We start from the raw sequence: 21,558 nt of genomic DNA on the forward strand, positions 1-21,558 counted from the left end.
TGTATGCCAAATTTTCTAAGTGTGAGTTCTGGTTGGACAGAGTATTATTTTTAGGCCATGTTATATCTGCACAAGGAGTATCTGTTGATCCTAGTAAAGTCGAAGCTGTTATCAATTGGCCTAAACCAACCAATGTGTCTGAAATTCGAAGCTTTTTGGGATTAGCTGGGTATTATAGGCGTTTCATTGAAGGATTTTCTAGAATAGCTAGGCCTATGACCCAGTTGACACAGAAAGATCGACGTTTTGTGTGGACTGCAGAATGTGAGTCTAGTTTCCGGACTTTGAAAGAAAAGTTGACCACATCTCCCGTGCTAGCCTTGCCTTCAGGCTCAGGTGGATTTGTTTTTTGTACAGATGCTTCTCTAAATGGACTGGGTTGTGTTTTGATGCAACATGAACGAGTGATTGCGTATGCTTCTCGTCAGTTGAAGCCACATGAGACTCGATATCCAGTTCATGACTTGGAGTTAGCTGCCATTGTGTTTGCATTGAAAATATGGCGCCATTATCTGTACGGAGAACAATTTGTGATTTATTCTGATCACAAGAGTCTGAAGTATCTTTTCACACAGTCTGACTTGAATATGAGACAGCGTCGATGGTTGGAACTGCTTAAGGACTTTATTGTGAGATTCAGTACCAGCCAGGGCGAATGAATCAAGTTGCAGATGCTCTGAGCAGAAAGGTTCAGCCTAAAATGTTGGCATCTTTGACTATTTCAAAGGTTCATGAGCATTTGGGAACTTCAGGATGGACTTATCAATCTAAGGGCGATTACTTTATAGTTTCATCTATTCAAGTTGAACCACAAATTGTTTCTAAAATCAAAGCAGCACAGAGAACTGATCCGCATGTTCACAGATTGAAAGAATTGACTCAGACAGGTCAATCAGGCAAGTTCAGTGTTGCTTCAGATGGATGTCTGCGCTATAATGGTAGACTTGTGGTTCCGAATTTAATAGATTTGAAAGAATCTATACTTCGTGAAGCTCATTGTAGTCGGCACAGTGTTCATCCTGGAATCAGAAAGATGTACCATATATTGAAATCTCATTACTGGTGGGAAGGTATGAAGAAAGAGATTTCTGACTTTGTGGCTAGATGTTTGACGTGCCAACAGGTTAAAGCTGAGAGAATGAGACCTGGTGGTATGTTACATAGTCTTGAAATGCCACAGTGGAATTGGGAGCACATTGCTATGGATTTCGTGACACACCTGCCTCGTTCAAATCGTGGTTGTGATGCGATTTGGGTGATTGTGGATAGATTGTCTAAATCAGCCCATTTTATTCCTTATGATCGTACTTGTACTTATAAGAAAATGGCAAAAATGTACATTGATCATGTAGTGAGATTGCATGGTGTGCCTGTAACCATAGTATCAGATCGTGATCCCAGGTTTACTTCGAAGTTTTGGGGTAGTTTGCAATCAGCATTGGGTTCAAAATTGGCAATGAGCACTGCTTATCACCCACAGACAGATGGTCAGTCTGAGAGGACCATTCAGACACTCGAGGACATGTTGCGAGCAGTCGTGATGGATTTCAGGGGTGGTTGGCAGGAATCATTATCACTTGTTGAATTCTCTTACAACAATAGCTTCCAAGCAACCATCGGAATGGCACCATTTGAGGCCTTGTATGGTAGAAAATGTAGATCTCCGATATGCTGGGAGACGTAGGGGAACGACAGCTATCAATGCCAGAATTTATTCAAGAAATGAAAGACAAGGTTGAAATGATCAGGAAAAGAATGAAAGCAGCTCAAGATCGTCAAGCCAGCTATGCTAATAAAAGGCGTAGGCCTTTAGAATTTCAGGTTGGCGATCAGGTTTTCTTGAAAGTATCACCATTTCGTGGTACTATGAGATTTGGGCGCAAAGGGAAGCTAGCTCCGCGTTATATTGGTCCATATGCGATTGTTGAGAGGATTGGCACGTTGGCTTATCGTTTAGACTTGCCGCAGAGTTTATCTGCGATACATGATGTGTTTCATGTATCTATGCTGCGAAAGTACGAGCCGGATCCTTCTCATGTCTTGAGGACTGATGAGGTAGAGTTGGATAGTTCCCTTAGCTATGTTGAGCATCCAGTGAAAATTCTTGATCGTAAAGAAAAGCAACTCAGGAATAAGACGATTCCACTGGTTATGGTGCAATGGAGTAGACATGGGAGAGAAGAAGCTACGTGGGAATTAGAGGCTAAGATGCGTCAGGATTGGCCTCATTTGTTTGAAAATGTAATAAATTATTCCATGTATTCTGATTTCCCAATGTACTATCAGTGGTAAATGTTTATAAATCACTTTTGTATAAATATTGTGTATGCTAGATTTCGAGGACGAAATCTTTTATTAGTAGGGGAGAATGTGAGAGCCCAGTCCGTTTATTTCCCAAAGCCCAAACACTTTCCCCAAGCCCGGCCCATTTTGATTAAATAAATAAATTAAAAAAAAAAGAATTGATAATTATCAAAGTTTCCTTCTCTCTCCCCGTATCTGCATCCGCCGAGCTCCTTTCTCATTTTTCAATTTCGAATCTTTGATCATCGATTGTGGCCGCGTTGTTTGTCCAAAAAATAAAGTAAATACATATTCCGAATCCTCTCGACGAGAGCTATCCATTGATACCTAAATTTCGCAGAAAACTCACGGTTCTCGGAAACCCGTCGGAGACCGCCGCCTGTTTTCGCCGGAAAAGTTGGAAGAAAGCTTGGGTTATGTTGTTTGAAGCTTAAATTCGAAGCTTTAAGCAATTTTCGAAATTTCAGAGGTAGAATTACGATTTTAGGGTTTCGAATTTTGGGCATTTTAATTCAATTGAGTTCCAATAACTAATATATATTGGATTATTGATTGTAGGTGCTATATCGGAGTCGATTGGAGGTATTAAGCTAATTTTCGGAATTTATTTAGATAATATTTCGAATTTAGCCTATTAATTTGGGATTTATGAATTGTGAAATGTTAAATTGTTATTGGGATGTGTTTACAGCATTAGAAATAAAAAAATGAACATTTTTGAAATTCCTAGTAAATACCAAAAAATTTCAGATTCGATATGATCGAATTTTCGGAAGTTCTAGTTGTCCGGTATTGAGAGATTTAAGTTAAATAAATAATTATATTTGACTTTGCGATGAGTTTTAGAAATTGTAAAGACTAAATTATGGATTTTTGGAATTTTAGGCTAAATTAGTGAATATTGGAAAAATAAATGGGACTTGATATGAAATGTATTATTTGCCACAGGATTGGATTCTGCGAGAAATCCTTAAGATATTTTGTGGTAAATTAAAGTCCGTTGAGGTACGTATGAACCGTTTTATTATGACGTCTATAGTGATGTGAAATGACGTTAAGTACTTTGTAATAAGTTGTGACGTGCTTTATGTGCTTCTGTGAATACTTGATTGCATTCATGGATTTATTTGAGTTGATGCATAGCATTTCGAGCCTTGACTCCGTTGATTGCTAGCATTACTGATCTGTTGCGATGTTGCGTCATCTATGGAGTGAGTGATAGGATTAGATCACTCCTGACATCTCATCGATGGAATGGGTGATAGGACTAGCACTCCTGATGACTTGCATGAGGGCTGAGCGGGTCGCACCCGTACCCTCGATGCTACGTGCATGGATAGCGGCGGCATGCTATTACGTTGCTGCATTCCTGGCACGGGTGGCCATTGTTCTTGTTGCTGATGCGTTTCATTTGGACTCCGCTTTGGTATCCATTATTTTGTTGTTACCTTTCACGCATTGCATTACATTGCATCGCATCGCATTGTACTTGATTTTATTTCATGTCAGTTATATTTGTCGTAATATTACTGGTTCGTCGTACTGGGGCCCGACCCCTCGTTTCTTTTATGCTGTGGTTGTTTTTGATGCCATAGCAGGTTTTCCGGGAGGATTTGACGCGTCTGGTGGAGCGTCAGGTAGTGGTGCCCAGTCGTCGAGTCGTGGTTGAGAGTTTCCCAGATATATATATACACTATATTATGGAGTCATACATTTACCGGGGAGATGCCCCGTGTAGCTGTACTGTTATGTTTACGATGTTTTGAATTGATAGTGGTGTGATCGAGCCTTGCCGGCTCTGCATGTGTTTAGTCCTGGCCAGTGCGGCTATAGGTTTGTGAATTGATGTTGTGACTTTATTTCGAGTATATAAATATTGTTGTGTTGTTTTTGGGATGTCCTATTTACGAATAGGTCATGTCGAAATTTCTGTAGGCCCAAAAGGAAAAAAAAATTTTAATCGTTTTCGCTGTTTACATTAATAAATCCTGGTTGTTTGGTCATTAAACGTTAATCAGGAGCACGGGCTGCCACACTATTACAGCATTAAATATATCATAACGAATGTGATGCTCAACCGTGATGATATCTTTTTTGGTCATAAATGAATAGAATGCTTATAATGAGAATTCATTTCCAGTATATCAACGTCCAATCTTGTGCAAAATGATTTGACATATGAAAGAAAAATATCAAAACCATCATTTCTCAGTGTTAGGACAAGTGCTATAGTCGTAGATACGAAATCTATTGCACTTATGATATCAAGAGATTTTATTTTGCAAGGCACGACAAAGAAAATTTGTGATCCTCATAATTTATGTACCAAATGAAAAATAAAAATGAAATCAAAATGCTTCATCATTATGAAGGGACCACCAGTTTCCACATGGATCGAAGTAGAGGTACCTTAGTGATAATGTTTTCAAGCACACTAATAGCTGCATCATATATATCTTTCAATATGAAAATACAATAAAAATGGGAGCTTCAACGAGTAGTACCTGCTTTATGCAAAGTACCAATTTGATTAGCTCCTTTCCCAGTCTCGTGTTCACTAGCAACAACAAAACGTGAAATATCATTAACTTGAGCATATTGTAACTCGATTCGCTTGGAAGAATATGTGACAATATTGATATTAATAGTCATCAGATTTGAAAAGAAAATCCATATAGAGAGATCTCCTTTTTAGCTGCTGCAACTAATGCTAGATGAAGTTGATGGGCAAATCAATGCACATAATATACATAGGGGAAATCTTTAAGAAATAAAGTTTGTAATCCATTAAAAGCACCACATATATTGCATGCACCGTCATGCACTTGACCTAACATATTATAAATTTCTTGTTTATACCTATTAGGACATCACATATTTTTTTTCTTGAGTGTTCAAGCTGTGGTGTCATGAACATGCACAATTTGGAAAAAAACACTCCAGCAAAAAACCATGTTCATCAACAAATCTCAAAATTATTTATGTTCTTTTTTAGAAATATCCTTCACTTCATCCACAAAAATACAAAACTTATAATCTCCAATTTCATCACGGATTTTATTTATAAATATGTGGCAATATTTCTTTTTGAACTTCTGGGGAAGTATACCTTGCATTTCCTGGAGCTTTGTCTAAAATAACATCACCAAAACTTGCATTAAATTTTCTCAAAAGTTCTTACATCTCAATGAAATTACCATGATGTTTTGAATATGAATATTCATCATGACATTTCAATCTATATTCTTGCAAACTTAGCCAATCAACGCTCACAATTGTTGTTGCAAGCCTTAATCGATTTTTTTCAATCTGCTCAAAAGATTTCGATTCATAATTTATCTATATGCCGAGTTAAATTCATCAAATCAACAACAAATTTTGAAGATTTATTGTGTATTGAGTTAGAATTTCCCAAGTGAGACAAAAAGACACATTTGGCTCCACCATTAATGCGTTCCAACTTCTAAACCCTTAACTGTAAAGATAGATTGTTGTGCTTCACTTATTTAAAAAAGATATCACAGAAACAAAACACTACATCATTTGAAGGAGAGTACTCTAACAAGAGACGGAGACACTCTAAAAGCTGGGATGGGCTTTGTCCCGCGGACGATTTTTCTCAATATAGAGTATATTTATATATTTAATTTAACTTAATAAAAAAATTATTTTATTTAGCCCATTCTAAAAAATAATGTTAAGAACGAGTTTTTCGTTTTTCAGTCTAGCACTGTAATAAAATTAATAGACTAACTTTAACTTGATTTGTTAAAAAATCAACATGTAAAAATATAGAGAAACTTGCTAACAAAACCAAAAAATCGAGTCTTTGCCGAAAATCTACTAAATTAATGATAGTAAATTATCTAATAAATGAGTACATATGATATGAAAATTGGTAAAAATAAAGTACAAATAAGAATATTTTTAAAAAATTTCAACATAGAAAATATCAAACTGGATTATTAAGCTTAAAAAACTGTTGAATGAAACTTTTTACCAATTTTCTGAAAAATATAATATTATGTATTTATAGAATATCGATATTCAAATTATAATTTAGATCTTGTTAAATATATCATTGATTTTATATCTAAAAATTAATCTATAAATTTTAGTTTTTTCACCTTTTATTTTTTTAATGTTGTTCACTCGAATAACTTTTCGAACATTAGAATTATTACAAGATTATTTTTCAGTAATCTTTTGAGTTTTAGCGAAAAATTATATTAATGAATAGATTTTGCTTATAAAAAAATTAAAAAATATTGTGTATCGTACCATGGGGCACTGTGAAATCCGTGCAGACCATGCATCAATATTGGAGGTAAAAGAATTTGTGCACCATTCTCGGAGGAGTTTCATACGGCTGATTAGCTTGCAAACTTAAGGAAAGCCAAAATCACTCCCTCATCATGCAGCAAGATCCTCGAACTTGTATCTTGAACAAAAAGGAGTCCACGTTCAGATGAGAGGGAAGCACAGCAACTAAGGAAAGAGGATTATGGAATGGGAACTTTATCCGGGTGACACAGCCCTATTTATATTGTGTCCAACTAGAAGGAAGATCACACCATATAGAGCTTGCAAATTTCTGAGCACCTCCTCGCCATTTCTCGAAAGCTTAGTTGCTGGAAAACAGATTTATCGATCTAATTTCCTGGCCAAATTCGAAGCATTGTAGTAGCGTTTCGAAGTCCAGTTGCTGTCATTGTTAATTCCCCTGCATCAACCGAATTCCTGCTCATCCTTTCAAGCTCAGTTGCTGCCCGAAGATGGTCCAGAAATAGCCGAGGAGTTTGATCAAACAAGCTATCCAAAATCTCGAGATTTCCGCGGCGGTTCGAACAAGCTATCGTAAGAGCTTTCTTGCAGCAAATTCACTAAAGCTTCTCTGTCATCTTTGAGTGGTGTAGCAGCAAGTTGTTGTCCTTGGACCAATAACCATCCGCAACCCCAAAATCCTCCCCACAAGCTCTTCAATTCGCGGTCATCTTCCTTGGAGTGGAGCCACCCGAGAGTGAGACTAGGAGTTGTCCGAGTACCACACAAATTCCTACACTCCCTCACGTTTTAAGTATTTCCCAAAATCTGTAAGTGGGTTTTCTCCCTTGTTTTGTTTTTTGTTTTTTTTTATATTATTAAATAAAATTGCACACTTTTATTTATTTAAGTGTCCCTTGATATTATACTCTTTTAATGAATATGGCTCACTTATTTGATTATTTTTAAAATGGACTTTTGAATATATAAATTATTATATAAAGGATTTGGCTCACTTATTTTTCTTTAAGTGAGCATAAAATATTTCGAAATAAATTAAATATAACTTTGAAAATTCTATCGGCATAATTTATTCGTTTTCATTGGATATAAAATCCCCTTAATTATTCGTTGTTCGATATTAGTTATAATATTTGAAAGCATGTTGAATTATTTGAAATGCACTGTAATGATTTGATTTAGAAATGGTAAAGGAAATTCCGAACTTTGATATGGTTTGCTTAGGCCCTGATGCGGTGGGTTATAATAACCGTTCCTTTGGCCTCGCCCCTTAGAGGAGTAACATATAGGGGACTGATGAGTAAAACTATAGAAAATGAGATGATTTTCAGTGCTATATTCGTATTTTGTTAGTATTTGATTCAACATGCTTAATATTTAAATTACGATAATTTAATTGTATGTATATCCTTAATATTTGTTATGCACGATCGGCCCCCATTTACTGAGTATTTCCCAAAATACTCACCCCTTACATTCCCACCCAGATAAGAACGAGGAACAAATCGAGGGTGAAGAACAAGAGTACTTTTGGGGATGGTGATGAAGCAAACTCAATTCGAGACCAGTCGAATTTATTCTGTCTTTTAATTTTATTATCATGTATTCCGCTTCCGCATTTTATTTCCATCGCATTGTAAAGACGATTATTTGTTATGAAAAAGACTGGTTATTTTGATTTACTACGAGACTTGTTGTTTTACAATTATGTGATTGTGAGACAACGCCGGTGTCGACTAACCCCGGTCTTGGGGCGTGACATTTAAGTGGTATCAGAGCTTACCAGGTTCATAATCCGGATGGGAGATTGCCAAAGGAAATTTGACGAAGTCAAATTTTGGCAAAAGCTTAATCATTTTCTAACCAACTTTGTCATCAATACCCTTATGATTCATTCTTTAAATTCCTTGGAAAATATTCCTTGTTTTGTACAATCAAAATGTTCCTTGACCGCTTTTCCGATACTTGTTAAACATTTCCTTTCGTTATTTCAGGAAATGGCTCCATCAGCCCCCATGCCTAACCCTCGACCCCGCACTCGAGCTCAATCTGCTCTCGGCATGAAAGAGCTTGCCCTCAACTACTAGAGCCGTGTGATCAAGCGCCTTAGGGCCCAGCTAGCAGCACAAGTACAAGAATGCGAGGAGCTGGCTTCGGCCAAAGACGAATATAGTGAGCGACTGGGCAAGGCTATCCACCAGTGCGAGCAGTTGAGGGGCGACAACATTGCACTAAGAGAGGACATCGAGGCGAGCCAGTACCGGGAGGGAAGGCTTCGCAAGGACATAGAGCGCTATACCACTGAGTTGCAGAAGAAGAAGCAAAAAGGTGCTATGAACGAGCAGAGATTGAGGGAGTCCTGTGCAGCCATGATCAATCTCTCAGACGTTAGCGCCCGCTTGATTAAGCAGGTTGATCCCCTCAGGAATCAGGTGCAGCACGGCCGCCAACTTCTGAACCAATCAGAGGCGGAAATAATGGGACTAAAGAGCAAGTTGGCCCATCTCATAGAGGAAAAGGACGAGCTCCAGCAACAAGTGGTGCAATTACTGGTGGATGAGGAAGAAGAACCAGAACCTGAAGAACTAGTGCCAATGCCAGTGGAGGCAGTAGGAGACGGAGAGGTTTTAGGCTAGAGTGTGTTAGCCTATTGCTACTGTTAGAACTATTTCTTTTCCGTTGTTGCTATTTTTACATTCCAGTAAATTTCCATTCAGTTGTTTACGTTTATTTGAGAAATCAATAAAGGCTGTTATTTTGATTACTTGTTGACGTTAATTTATTTTCGCACAAATTATGCAATGAATTCTATTAGTTCGTGCAACAAACATCTTAGAAACTTGTACGCTTGTAGGTAATGGCCGGAAGACCTCCACGAAACAATCGCAACCCGCGGTACGCCAACAACCGCGACGACAATAATGGAAATCCGAATCCTGACGGAAATCCACCGCCACCACCTCCCAGAGTGGGCCTGAGCCAAGCAGATTTGATGGCTATAGCCACCATAGTGGCAACAACTATCCAAGGTTTGGGAAACCCCAATGGTAACGGTATCCAGCAGCCTCAACCACCACCGGCACAGAATGGGATCAAGTATCATTATGAGTCCCTTCGTAAGAACCGTTGCCCAGTGTTCAAGGGGGACGCCGACCCTGAAAGTAGCCAGAATTGGTTGAAAAGTGTGGAAACCCAGCTGCGACTATTAGAGATACCTGAGGCACTCAAAGTAGAGGTGATAATACCATTCCTTGAAGATAAAGCAAGCAAGTGGTGGGAAACAGTCTCACCTACCCTGACAGCCGCCGGAGCGATCACGTGGAAACAATTCAGAGATGACTTTCTCAAACAGTATTTCCCAGCAGAAGTCAGGCTACAGAAATTGAGCGAGTTTGAGAACTTCTCGCAAACTCCAGACATGTCAGTGGTAGATTACACCTCACGATTCAATGACCTTGGAACTTATGCCCCGACAATCATGGCAGATGAAGTCCTGAAGATGCACAGATACAAGAAGGGTTTGAGCAGCCGTATCCAGTCGTCCTTAGCAGTTTACCAACCTACGAGCTTTGCTGACTTAATGGGAGCAGCAATAAGAGCCGAGACGGATATCAAGCGTCGGGAGAACGAGAACAAGAATAAACGGCCTCTTACTGGACAATCATCTCAAGGGAAACCACCATTCAAGAGACCAAATCAGTCCAGTGGGTCATTCAAAGGTGCTTCGTCCCACCCAACTTACCAAGAACCAAAGATGTGTCCCAAATGTAATAGCCGTCATTCTGGAGAATGCCACAGACAGACTGGAGCATGCTTCAATTGTGGGAAACTAGGGCATCGAATTGCTAATTGTCCCGAGCCATTGAAGAGAGGTACCAAACCTAATGTTGATTCTAACCCCAACAAGCCAAAGGAGAATAAACCCAATGCTCGTGTGTTTGCAATAACTCAAGAAGAAGCAGATGATGCAAATGATGTCGTGGCAGGTACCATTTTTATCAATGACATGCCAGCTTATGTGTTGTTTGACAGTGTTGCTACTCACTCTTTTATATCTAAAAGGTTCACTAAGAAACTAGGGCTTACACCGGAAATACTAGTTGAACCCTTTAGAGTAGCAACTCCTACTAGTAAGACAATCGAAACACATAGAATGCACCGAAAGTGTAAAATCCGTATCAATGAGCACCTATTCCAAGCAGAATTGATACAACTGAACATGGTGGAGTTTGACGTCATTCTAAGAATGGATTGGTTATCCAAGAATCATGCATTAGTAGATTGCCGAAAGAAGAATGTCAGACTTCAAGCTCCAAACCAAGAAGAGGTCATTTACCATGGCAAAGTCAAGAAACAGAAATCCCTCCTATCAGCTTCTCAGACTTGGAGAGCCATGAAAAGTGGAGAAGAAGTTTACCTAACAATGATAAATGAGGTAAATGAAGAAACTATGCTTGCATTAGAAGAGATTCCAGTAGTTCAAGACTTTCCAGATGTCTTTCCTGAAGAACTCCCTGGAGCAATTCCGGACCGAGAAGTAGAATTTGAAATTAATTTGTTACCCGATGCTGCACCAATATCAAAAGCACCCTACAGAATGGCTCCAGCAGAATTGAAGGAATTGAAAGATCAACTCCAAGAACTGTTGGATAAGAAACAAATCCGACCAAGTGTATCTCCTTGGGGAGCTCATGTTCTATTTGTGAATGGAAGTATGAGATTGTGTATTGATTACAGAGAACTGAATAAAATCACAATCAAGAATAAGTACCCACTTCCAAGAATAGACAATTTGTTTGATCAACTAAAAGGAGCTACAGTCTTTTCCAAGCTCGACCTAAGGACATGTTATCACCAACTGAAGGTCAAGGCAGACGATATTCCGAAGACGGCTTTCAGAACAAGATATGGACATTACGAGTTCATGGTAATGCCGTTTGGATTAACGAATGCTCCTGCAGCATTTATGGATCTCATGAACAGAGTGTTCAAACATTATCTTGACAAGTTTGTGGTGGTGTTTATCGACGATATTCTCATATATTCACCAAGTGAAGAGGACCATAAAGAACATCTCCGTCTAACTCTTCAGATGCTGAAAGAGAAAGAACTTTACGCCAAATTCAAGAAATGTGAATTCTGGCTAAGTAGTGTCACATTCTTGGGACACATAATATCAGCAGCAGGAGTAGCTATGGATCCTAAGAAAATAGAAAAAATCTCAGATTGGCCTAGACCGAAGTATGCGACAGAAATTCGGAGCTTCTTGGGATTAGCGGGCTATTACCGAAAATTTGTTGAGATTCTCTTCAATAGCCATACCTCTCACCAAGATCACACAAAAGAACTCTAAATTTCAATGGAGTGAAGCTTGTGAGAAAAGCTTCGATACTTTGAAGAATAAGCTTACCTCTACGCCAGTATTGGTATTACCTATGGAAGGCAAAGACTTCACCATCTACAATGATGCGTCTAAATGCGGTTTAGGATGTGTGCTCATGCAAGAGGGAAGGGTGATTGCATACGCATCAAGACAGTTGAAGCCGTATGAACAGAATTACCCAACACATGACCTCGAACTAGCAGCAGTGGTATTTGCACTAAAGATTTGGAGACGCTATTTATATGGTGCTAAGTGTGAAATATTCACCGATCATCAAAGCCTCAAGTACTTATTCACACAGAAAGAGTTAAACATGAGGCAGAGAAGGTGGATTGAACTCTTGAAAGACTACGACTTGACGATAAGCTACCACCCAAGCAAAGCCAACAAGGTAGCAGATGCTTTGAGTCGAAAGAATACGAGTAAGGTGATCCTGGCATCACTTTCAGTACAACCATGTCTTCGAGAGACAATCAAGATAAGTCAAGATAGAGATTCCGCTTTGGTGAAACTGAAAGATCAAGCTAAAGAAGGGAAATCACCAGATTTTGAGACGGATAACAAAGGGATCTTATGGATGAAAGGACGATTGTGCGTACCAGACATCGATAATCTTCGACAAGAAGTAATGTCTGAAGCACATAAGTCGAAATTTTCAGTCCACCCTGGCAGTACCAAGATGTACAGAGACCTGAAAAAGAATTTCTGGTGGAGTGGAATGAAAAATGATGTTGCGATATTTGTTTCCAAGTGTCTTGTGTGCCAACAAGTCAAAGCAGAGCACCAAAGACCTGGAGTACTTCTTCAACCTCTAGATATCCCGGAATGGAAATGAGAACATATCTCCATGGACTTTGTTGTCGGATTACCAAAGTCTAGACAAAGTCATGACAGCAACTGGGTAATCGTAGATAGACTCACAAAATCGGCGCATTTCTTACCTGTCCGCATGAACTATATTTTGGACAAACTAGCCACACTGTACATGAATGACATCGTACGATTACACGGAGTTCCAGCCAGCATATTGTCAGACAGAGACCCGAGGTTTGTATCTCGTTTTTGGAAGAGCTTTCAACAGGCCATGGGAACTAAGGTCACTCTCAGTACAGCATATCATCCTCAGACCGATGGTCGAACAGAGAGGACAATCCAAACTTTAGAAGACATGCTGAGAGCATGTGCTCTAGAGTTTAGTGGTAATTGGAGTGAACATTTACCTTTAATCGAGTTTGCTTACAATAACAGTTATCACAGCAGCATTGGAATGGCACCTTATGAAGCTTTGTATGGGCGAAAATGTCGATCACCACTATATTGGGATGAAGTAGGGGAAAGAGCCATCACGGGACCTGAACTGATCCAAGAAACAGTGGATAAAGTTGTTATGATCAGAGAAAGATTCAAAGTTGCCCAAGATCGGCAGAAAAGTTGGGCTGATTTGAAAAGAAGACCAGTGGAATTTATAGTGGGAGATAAAGTGTACGTGAAAGTATCACCAATGAAGGGTGTGGTTCGATTCAACAAACCGGGGAAACTAAACCCCAGATATGTTGGACCTTTTGAAATTCTGGAGAAAGTTGGTACACTTGCTTACCGATTAGCACTCCCACCAATTATGTCTAGAATCCATAATGTCTTTCACGTTTCGCAACTAAGGAGATACGTTTCGGATCCAAGCCACATTCTTGAAACCGAACCACTCTTGATCGAAGGAAACTTGAATGAAGAACTTAAGTATAAAGAAGTCCCGATCCGAATCGTGGATACAATGGACCAAGTACTAAGACGACGAACGATTCCATATGTCAAAGTACAATGGTCTAATCATACCGAAAGAGAAGCCACTTGGGAACTCGAAGAGAAAATGCGAGACCAATATCCCTACCTTTTCGAAGGACAAGTTAATCCAAGTTTCGAGGACAAAGCTTACAATAAGGAGGGAAGAATGTGAAATCCGTGCAGACCATGCATCAATATTGGAGGTAAAAGAATTTGTGCACCATTCTCGGAGGAGTTTTATACGGCTGATTACCTTGCAAACTTAAGGAAAGCCAAAATCACTCCCTCATCATGCAGCAAGATTCTCGAACTTGTATCTTGAACAAAAAGGAGTCCACGTTCAGCTGAGAGGGAAGCACAGCAACTAAAGAAAGAGGATTATGGAATGGGCACTTTATCCGGGTGACACAGCCCTATTTATATTGTGTCCAACTAGAAGGAAGATCACACCATATAGAGCTTGCAAATTCCTGAGCACCTCCTTGCCATTTCTCGAAAGCTTAGCTGCTGGAAAACAGATTTCTCGATCTAATTTCCTGGCCAAATTCGAAGCATTGTAGTAGCGTTTCGGAGTCCAGTTGCTGTCATTGTTAATTCCCCTGCATCAACCGAATTCCTGCTCATCCTTTCAAGCTCGGTTGCTGCCCGAAGATGGTCCAGAAATAGCCGAGGAGTTTGATCAAACAAGCTATCCAAAATCTCGGGATTTCTGCGGCGGTTCGAACAAGCTATCGTAAGAGCTTTCTTGCAGCAAATTCACTAAAGCTTCTCTGTCATCTTTGAGTGGTGTAGCAGCAAGTTGCTGTCCTTGGACCAATAACCATCCGCAACCCCAAAATCCTCCCCACAAACTCTTCAATTTGCGGTCATCTTCCTTGGAGTGGAGCCACCCGAGAGTGAGACTAGGAGTTGTCCGAGTACCACACAAATTCCTACACTTCCGCACGTTTTAATTATTTCCCAAAATCTGTAAGTGGGTTTTCTCCCTTGTTTTGTTTTTTTTTTTTTTTGATATTATTAAATAAAATTGCACACTTGTATTTATTTAAGTGTCCCTTGATATTATACTCTTTTAATAAATATGGCTCACTTATTTGATTATTTTTAAAATGGACTTTTGAATATATAAATTATTATATAAAGGATTTGGCTCACTTATTTTTCTTTAAGTGAGCATAAAATATTTCGAAATAAATTAAATATAACTTTGAAAATTCGATCGGCATAATTTGTTCGTTTTCATTGGGTATAAAATCTCCTTAATTATTCGTTGTTCGATATTAGTTATGATATTTGAAAGCATGTTGAATTATTTGAAATGCACTGTAATGATTTGATTTAGAAATGGTAAAGGAAATTCCGAACTTTGATATGCTTTGTTTAGGCCCTGATGCGGTGGGTTATAATAACCGTTCCTTTGGCCTCGCCCCTTAGAGGAGTAACACATAGGGGACTGATGAGTAAAACCATAGAAAATGAGATGATTTTCAGTGCTATATTCGTATTTTGTTAGTATTTGATTCAACATGCTTAATATTGAAATTACGATAATTTAATTGTATGTATATCCTTAATATTTGTTATGCACGATCGGCCCCCATTTACTGAGTATTTCCCAAAATACTCACCCCTTACATTCCTACCCAGATAAGAACGAGGAACAAATCGAGGGTGAAGAACAAGAGTACTTTTGGGGATGGTGATGAAGCAAACCCAATTCGAGACCAGTCGAATTTATTCTGTTTTTTAATTTTATTATCATGTATTCCGATTCCGCATTTTATTTCCATCGCATTGTAAAGACGATTATTTGTTATGAAAAAGACTGGTTATTTTGATTTACTACGAGGCTTGTTGTTTTACAATTATGTGATTGTGAGACAACGCCGGTGTCGACTAACCCCGGTCTCGGGGCGTGACAGGCACTGTCTCCTGCATCCCGCTATTTCGTAGTTATCCTACAGTCGAATTTTTTTTTTACTACGTTCCTGAGTCTAACCAAGGAAACTTTTTAAACCATGCATATTGAAATCTAAGTTTTCCTGATACAGTTGTAGGTGTTCTTGAAACTTAGGTTGATATAGCCCTATTTTGTTATAAGTTCGTCTAATTTTATCACGATGACTAACAAGATGTCGTCATATCGAATTGCGCAATCAAGGATCTCGTTCAAGGTAAACTCAATACTTTGAGATTTAGAAGGATGTTCGGGCTCCTCAATAGAAATGGATGCATGAGTCTCGGTTCTCTCGGATGATGAAGGATTATTGATTCTTGGCTTTAAAAATGGTAGAATATTACTTCTCTTCTCTCTCTTGATTCAGCTTTAAATTTCGGGAAAATAAAGCAGTAAATATGAAAAATTAGTTAAAAAAGTTATTTTCCAAATGTAATAATTGTGGTTTTTTGGCACTAATTACTGATGTCAGTCAGATACTATAATGCTGAATATTAGAAAGAATTGGACGATATTGATGATCGCTCTAAACTTTTTATCCAAAAAAACCTATTGAATAAAATATTTTTAATCAAAAACCAATCCACCATAGCTAATGCAAAAATAGCCCATTGGATCAACTAAAATGTTGGGAAACTAAAGCAGCTGGTATTAAGAATTGGAACAAGATAAAGGGAAAAAATAAAAAAAAAATCCGTACTACTTTAGATTTTATCGGCACTAAGTTAAAATAAAAAACAATAAATTAACTAAGCAACTTTCATAAACCAAGCCTAAGGTTAACTCCAATAATTAATATAATTAATCTTATTATAATATATATTATTTTTCATGAAATTTTTTTATCAATATTTCACCAAATTTATAATGTCCATTCCTACTTACTTCATTTCTCAAACTACTTCTTTAAGAGCAAAGGGTGATTTCCGGCCAAAATATTAGATTTTTGATATAAAGAGTTTTTTGGCATGAAAAATTGGTGGAGCTGGTAATTTTTGATAGGTTTTATTCCATAAATTTTATAAAAGAGAAATTTTTTAATTTCCTTTTGTGGAAAATTTGCATCATCAACTTTTAAATGAGACAGAAACAACAAGTTAGAGATAAGAAATACCATATGGATTTATGCTTCTAGTATTTCTATCTGACGTATGGATGCTGTTGTTTTCCACTAGGTTAGCTGCTTTGATTAGTTTTATTTAATTTTTTTAGATTTTTCTTTGGAATAATTAATGTTCTTTTCAACATTTTATCTTGATCAACAAGTTGCATCATCAACTTTTCAATGAGACAGGATCAGCAAAGAGAAGAACCAAGATCCACATTTCACATATTTTCCTGGACGAGCTTTCGACCATATTACTGTATGGATTTTTACTTCTAGTATTTCTATCTAAAGTATCGATGCTCGTGTTCGTAAAACAGCCTTAATTTTATCCTTTATTTTGATTAATAAAACTTCTCGGGCCCGAAAACATAATGATTAAATGGGTGGTACCACGTTCGGTAATGTTTGTATATGCTACAGATTCTGATCGACGTGAAAATTCTTGTACGTCAAGTTGATGAATTGATTATATTAAGTGGAGATCGAGATGGCAATTTGATAGCCAATAGACAAGTAATTATGAATAAAAATTCATAATTTAGGTTATTTTCTTTGTGATAATCATGTATCACCAACCTACTAGCTACATATTCTTTTACATATGCATGTTTGTTTTTAACAGTTAAAACAATTAATGGGGCACCTCGAACTGCCGCACAGTCAGGGCCGTCTTCAGAAATTTGGAGGCCCTAGGCTATTTTTTTAGGTGAATGTTTTATATAATTTTTTTTAAAATTAAATATACAAATATCACATAAAAACTGATGATTAAATGCACATAATTAATCAACAGTATCTAATATGCTACATAAAGAGGCCCTAACAAAAAGAGAGGCCCTAGGCGGCTGCCTAGGGCGCCTACCCCTAGAGCCGGCTCTGCGCACAGTATATGTATAGTATGCAACGTTATGGCCGTCAGATGTGCCTTCGTCGTTTGACGCTGAAGTAGTATACTTCCCATAACTCTCACAGCTCAAAATGTGGCTGTGGCGATTCTTGATCGAAGGCATTATCATTTTTGCATGGACTTGGAGACTTTCAAGTATGAGTACACAAGCAAGAAGAAGAGAAATTGCAGACTTCATCATTAAGAAAAACCTAACCTGCCAAGACTAAGGGAATCGATCGAGCCGATTCGCGAGCTTTTCGAGCCGGCTCAAAAAATATTCGTTTCGTATTCGAGTTTATCAAATTCGAGCCTAACTCGAACATGTTGGAGATTTTTTTCGAGTCGAAATCGACGTCCAGCTTCAATTCGAACCAAATTCGAGGCAAATTTTTTTTAAAAAAAATTGAACTTCGAATCGAGATCGAGCTCGAGCTCGAGCTCGAGTTCGAATATAACTAACTCAAATCGAATATGAGCTTTCAAGTTTTTGTCATATTCGACTCGATTCGGTTTGTTTACACCCCTAGCCAAGACAAAAGGGATTAATTAGAGAAATATCATCTCAAGTTGAATTAAACCCTATCAAAATTAATTATGTGTATATTTTAAATTATTGTCCAGAAAAGGAAAAATTCTGAAATTATGTAGATATAATAATATAATATATTACACTCGACCGGAGTTAGTCGAATTTCGACGTTGTTTAACAATCATAAAATCATAAGAAGCCATGTGGTTTGCTTCGTGCAAAGAATAGATTCAGGGCTGAAATTCAATGAGCCCTGTGATGTAATGCTCCTTGCACAAAACCGTGTGCCGTTAGAAGATGGAGAAAAATGAGAAGCTCAAGCACGATGCAGGCAAGGATCGAAGCAAAGAGCAGTGTCGACCAAATCCTGGATAGTCTCCGTCTTTTATAAATAAATCGTTGCAGAATTTTGTCTCGATCGGAAAATTAATTTTTGGGAAATCATAAATAGCAGATATTACTTTTTCTAAAAAAAAGGTTACACTTTTTGAAGAGACATTAGCCCACAAACGCCCAGACATTTTACTCATTTTCTCATTTTTATGAATTTAAATATAGACATTAAAAACAAACCAACACATAACAGTGAGTTTTATATTAAGATTATGAACTTGAGTCTAACTCCAACGTAAAAGTTAGCTCAAGTGAGAAGAACTGTCTAAATTCATATGTAACTTATAAAAAGTTAATTTAGTTGAAGCGAGATATATAATATGGTAACACTATTGCCTTTGCTTACGTATTGGATTAATTCAAATTTTTATTTATTTTAAGTTATTGAGTGATATTTGTTTAAATTTCTTGCATTTAGTCTAACCAATAATTTGCATGTATATTGATTAATCTCAAACCAAAAGAGTGAAGATTAAAGATAGCTTTGAAAATATCGATTAAAACATTGTGAATTTAAACCAAATAAAAATAGTATTTGGCTATATATAGGTGAAAACTGAAATTTTGTTAAACATAATATTTGAATAATTAATATTCTAATAATAAGATAATAATCTATAAGGAAATGATTTGGATACAGGAACGAATGTTTGTCATTTTATTAAAAACTACAGCTGGTGGTAACAGTACAACTCATATTTTAAACCGTACAACAGTTCAAGTGTCACGTTTCGATTTCTCTACCCAGTAGCGATAATTATTTCACACTAACAATTCTCCCTCCAATAATTGCGCTCCTTGTGATTAATGAGAATCGAATCCATGATATTGATTCTGATAACAGTTATAGGACCGAGTATTTGGGGCTTTATCAAAAGTTACAGCTGTTGGTCAACGTACTCAAATACTTTTAAATCGTATAGCAGCTCAAATACCACGGTTCAATCGTTTTTTCAACAAGGTCAATTATTGATCCAATAATATTTTTCCTAATAATTGCACTCTTTTTAATATATGGAGAATCAATGTGGGGACCCGGACGCTAATTATCTTTTTAATCATGATTGAGACTAATTAATCAATTATAGTAAACATGGTCTAAATTTTTTTTTTTTAAATGCGGAAGGTAATGGAATCAAACTCCTATACATATCAGTATAAAAGTATAAATCTGATAAAATATACAATCATACATATACTCAGGTTCAACATCTATTATCAAGTGTTTAAACACTATCTATAGTCCAAGTCCGTAGTCTCCACTCTAACTCGATCTTTCTTTACCTCTGTGACCCTGTACCTGTCCCACCTGTTGTCATGCACACATACAGACAAGACAACAGCCGGATAACTCCGGTGAGATACAAATATCCCAGTATAAACAATGTATACATGCAATCATATAAACATATATAAAAGCATAAACAAACATCAACACATGTATCTAATCTGACTACATGAATCAATGACTCGTGATCTGATCTGATCCTATTTCTAATCTAGGGATCCCGATCTAAGTTAGACTTTGGCATGCTATATCGAGTGTCTACAATAGACTTCGATCTACATCTAAGCTCATCGATATACCACAAATCTAGGGTCTTAGCAGTTCTGTCCAAGACTCGGCGTTTCTGCCCTAGCTAGGCTGTTCTGCCCTAGACTCAAACTCTGACTCTGCTCTAAGTCAATAGATTAACATATCAATCTGATAATCTGCAAATATCAATGCAATAAAATAAAGTATGTGATGTAGGGAAACTCAAGTCAAACCTAACTCGAGTTGTGCAATCCCGAATCAACATTTATTTATACTTTTCTTGTTCTCGCTCTGATACAATCGAAGTCTTGATTCAAAATCTGTCAATGTTCAATCTGGCAATGACAATATCAATACACTGTGTCAATATTCTAATCAAATCACGACATCTCTGTTTTATCAAATTCTGACAGTACTATAGTACAATCCTGCGATATCGGTGATACCAAACCAGTATCTACTAATTACAATAACTTATAATCAACCGCCGTACAAATTTGACATCACATCTCAGTCAATTTACCTCTGAAATTTATAACAATTCCATACTCAATCTGTTTCTTAATCTGACTTCGATTCTATGATGTCTACTATGTCAAGAACACCATATATGAATCGTATCTGATTCTGGACATAGCATAATTTCAAATCTTAACAAAACGTAACAAAACTTACGTCCTGTTGTAGCTGTCGTTGCTAGGAACACGGTGCCGTACTCGGATTCAAGTTTGGACGGACGGATCGAAATATAAAGGCGTAAGGATTTTCTGAGAGATTTCTCGATTACCTTCTTCGTTTTTTTTGAATTCTGAAGGATGAAAACGTATATATGTATATCCAATTGCATGCACTGGAAACGTGGCTCGTTTTCTTACATTTCGGTCGGCGCTCAGGCGGTGGTAATTTACAGCTCGGGCGCGGCCCTCTCTGCCCAAGCATTTTCAAAGTGCACCATTGGCGCTCGGGCGGTCAAAAACTACAGCCCGGGCGCCAACTCTTCTGCCCGCGACAATTACTTGATGAACACTGGCGCTCGGGCGGTCAAAAACTACCGCTCGGGCGCCAGACTCTCTGTCCCAAAAGTTGTGCAATTTATATGCTTGGCCAATCTGGTCTCGTAATAGCCCGTCTATAATTATATCAATTCAACTTCAATAATCTTTGCTTAACATGATATAAAATCTAGGGCATTATATTTCTCCCCCTCTAAGATACGATTTCGTCCCGAAATCAAAGGCATTCAATCATATCAATAAGGAGTATATACAAAACTGTATAAGAAATTTACATTATTGCAATAACTCTGGGAATTCTTGTCTCATATCTGATTCAGTTTCCCAGGTTGCTTCTTCAATACCATGCCGAGTCCATTGAACTTTTACCAGTGGAATA

The 21,558-nt window shown here is 37.6% G+C and overlaps 1 long non-coding RNA gene across 1 annotated transcript; it reads left to right on the plus strand.

The window, feature by feature from the left end:
* The first annotated feature begins 1,012 nt into the window (after window positions 1-1,012).
* Window positions 1,013-3,887, plus strand: LOC140829738 (uncharacterized). Its single transcript, XR_012117506.1, has 3 exons — window positions 1,013-2,773; window positions 2,863-2,886; window positions 3,253-3,887. It is a non-coding gene; the product is annotated as an uncharacterized lncRNA (long non-coding RNA).
* The last annotated feature ends 17,671 nt before the right edge of the window (window positions 3,888-21,558 follow it).

This window comes from Primulina eburnea, chromosome 4 (assembly GCF_022965805.1).
Source record: "Primulina eburnea isolate SZY01 chromosome 4, ASM2296580v1, whole genome shotgun sequence".
NCBI classification, from domain to species: Eukaryota; Viridiplantae; Streptophyta; class Magnoliopsida; order Lamiales; family Gesneriaceae; genus Primulina; species Primulina eburnea.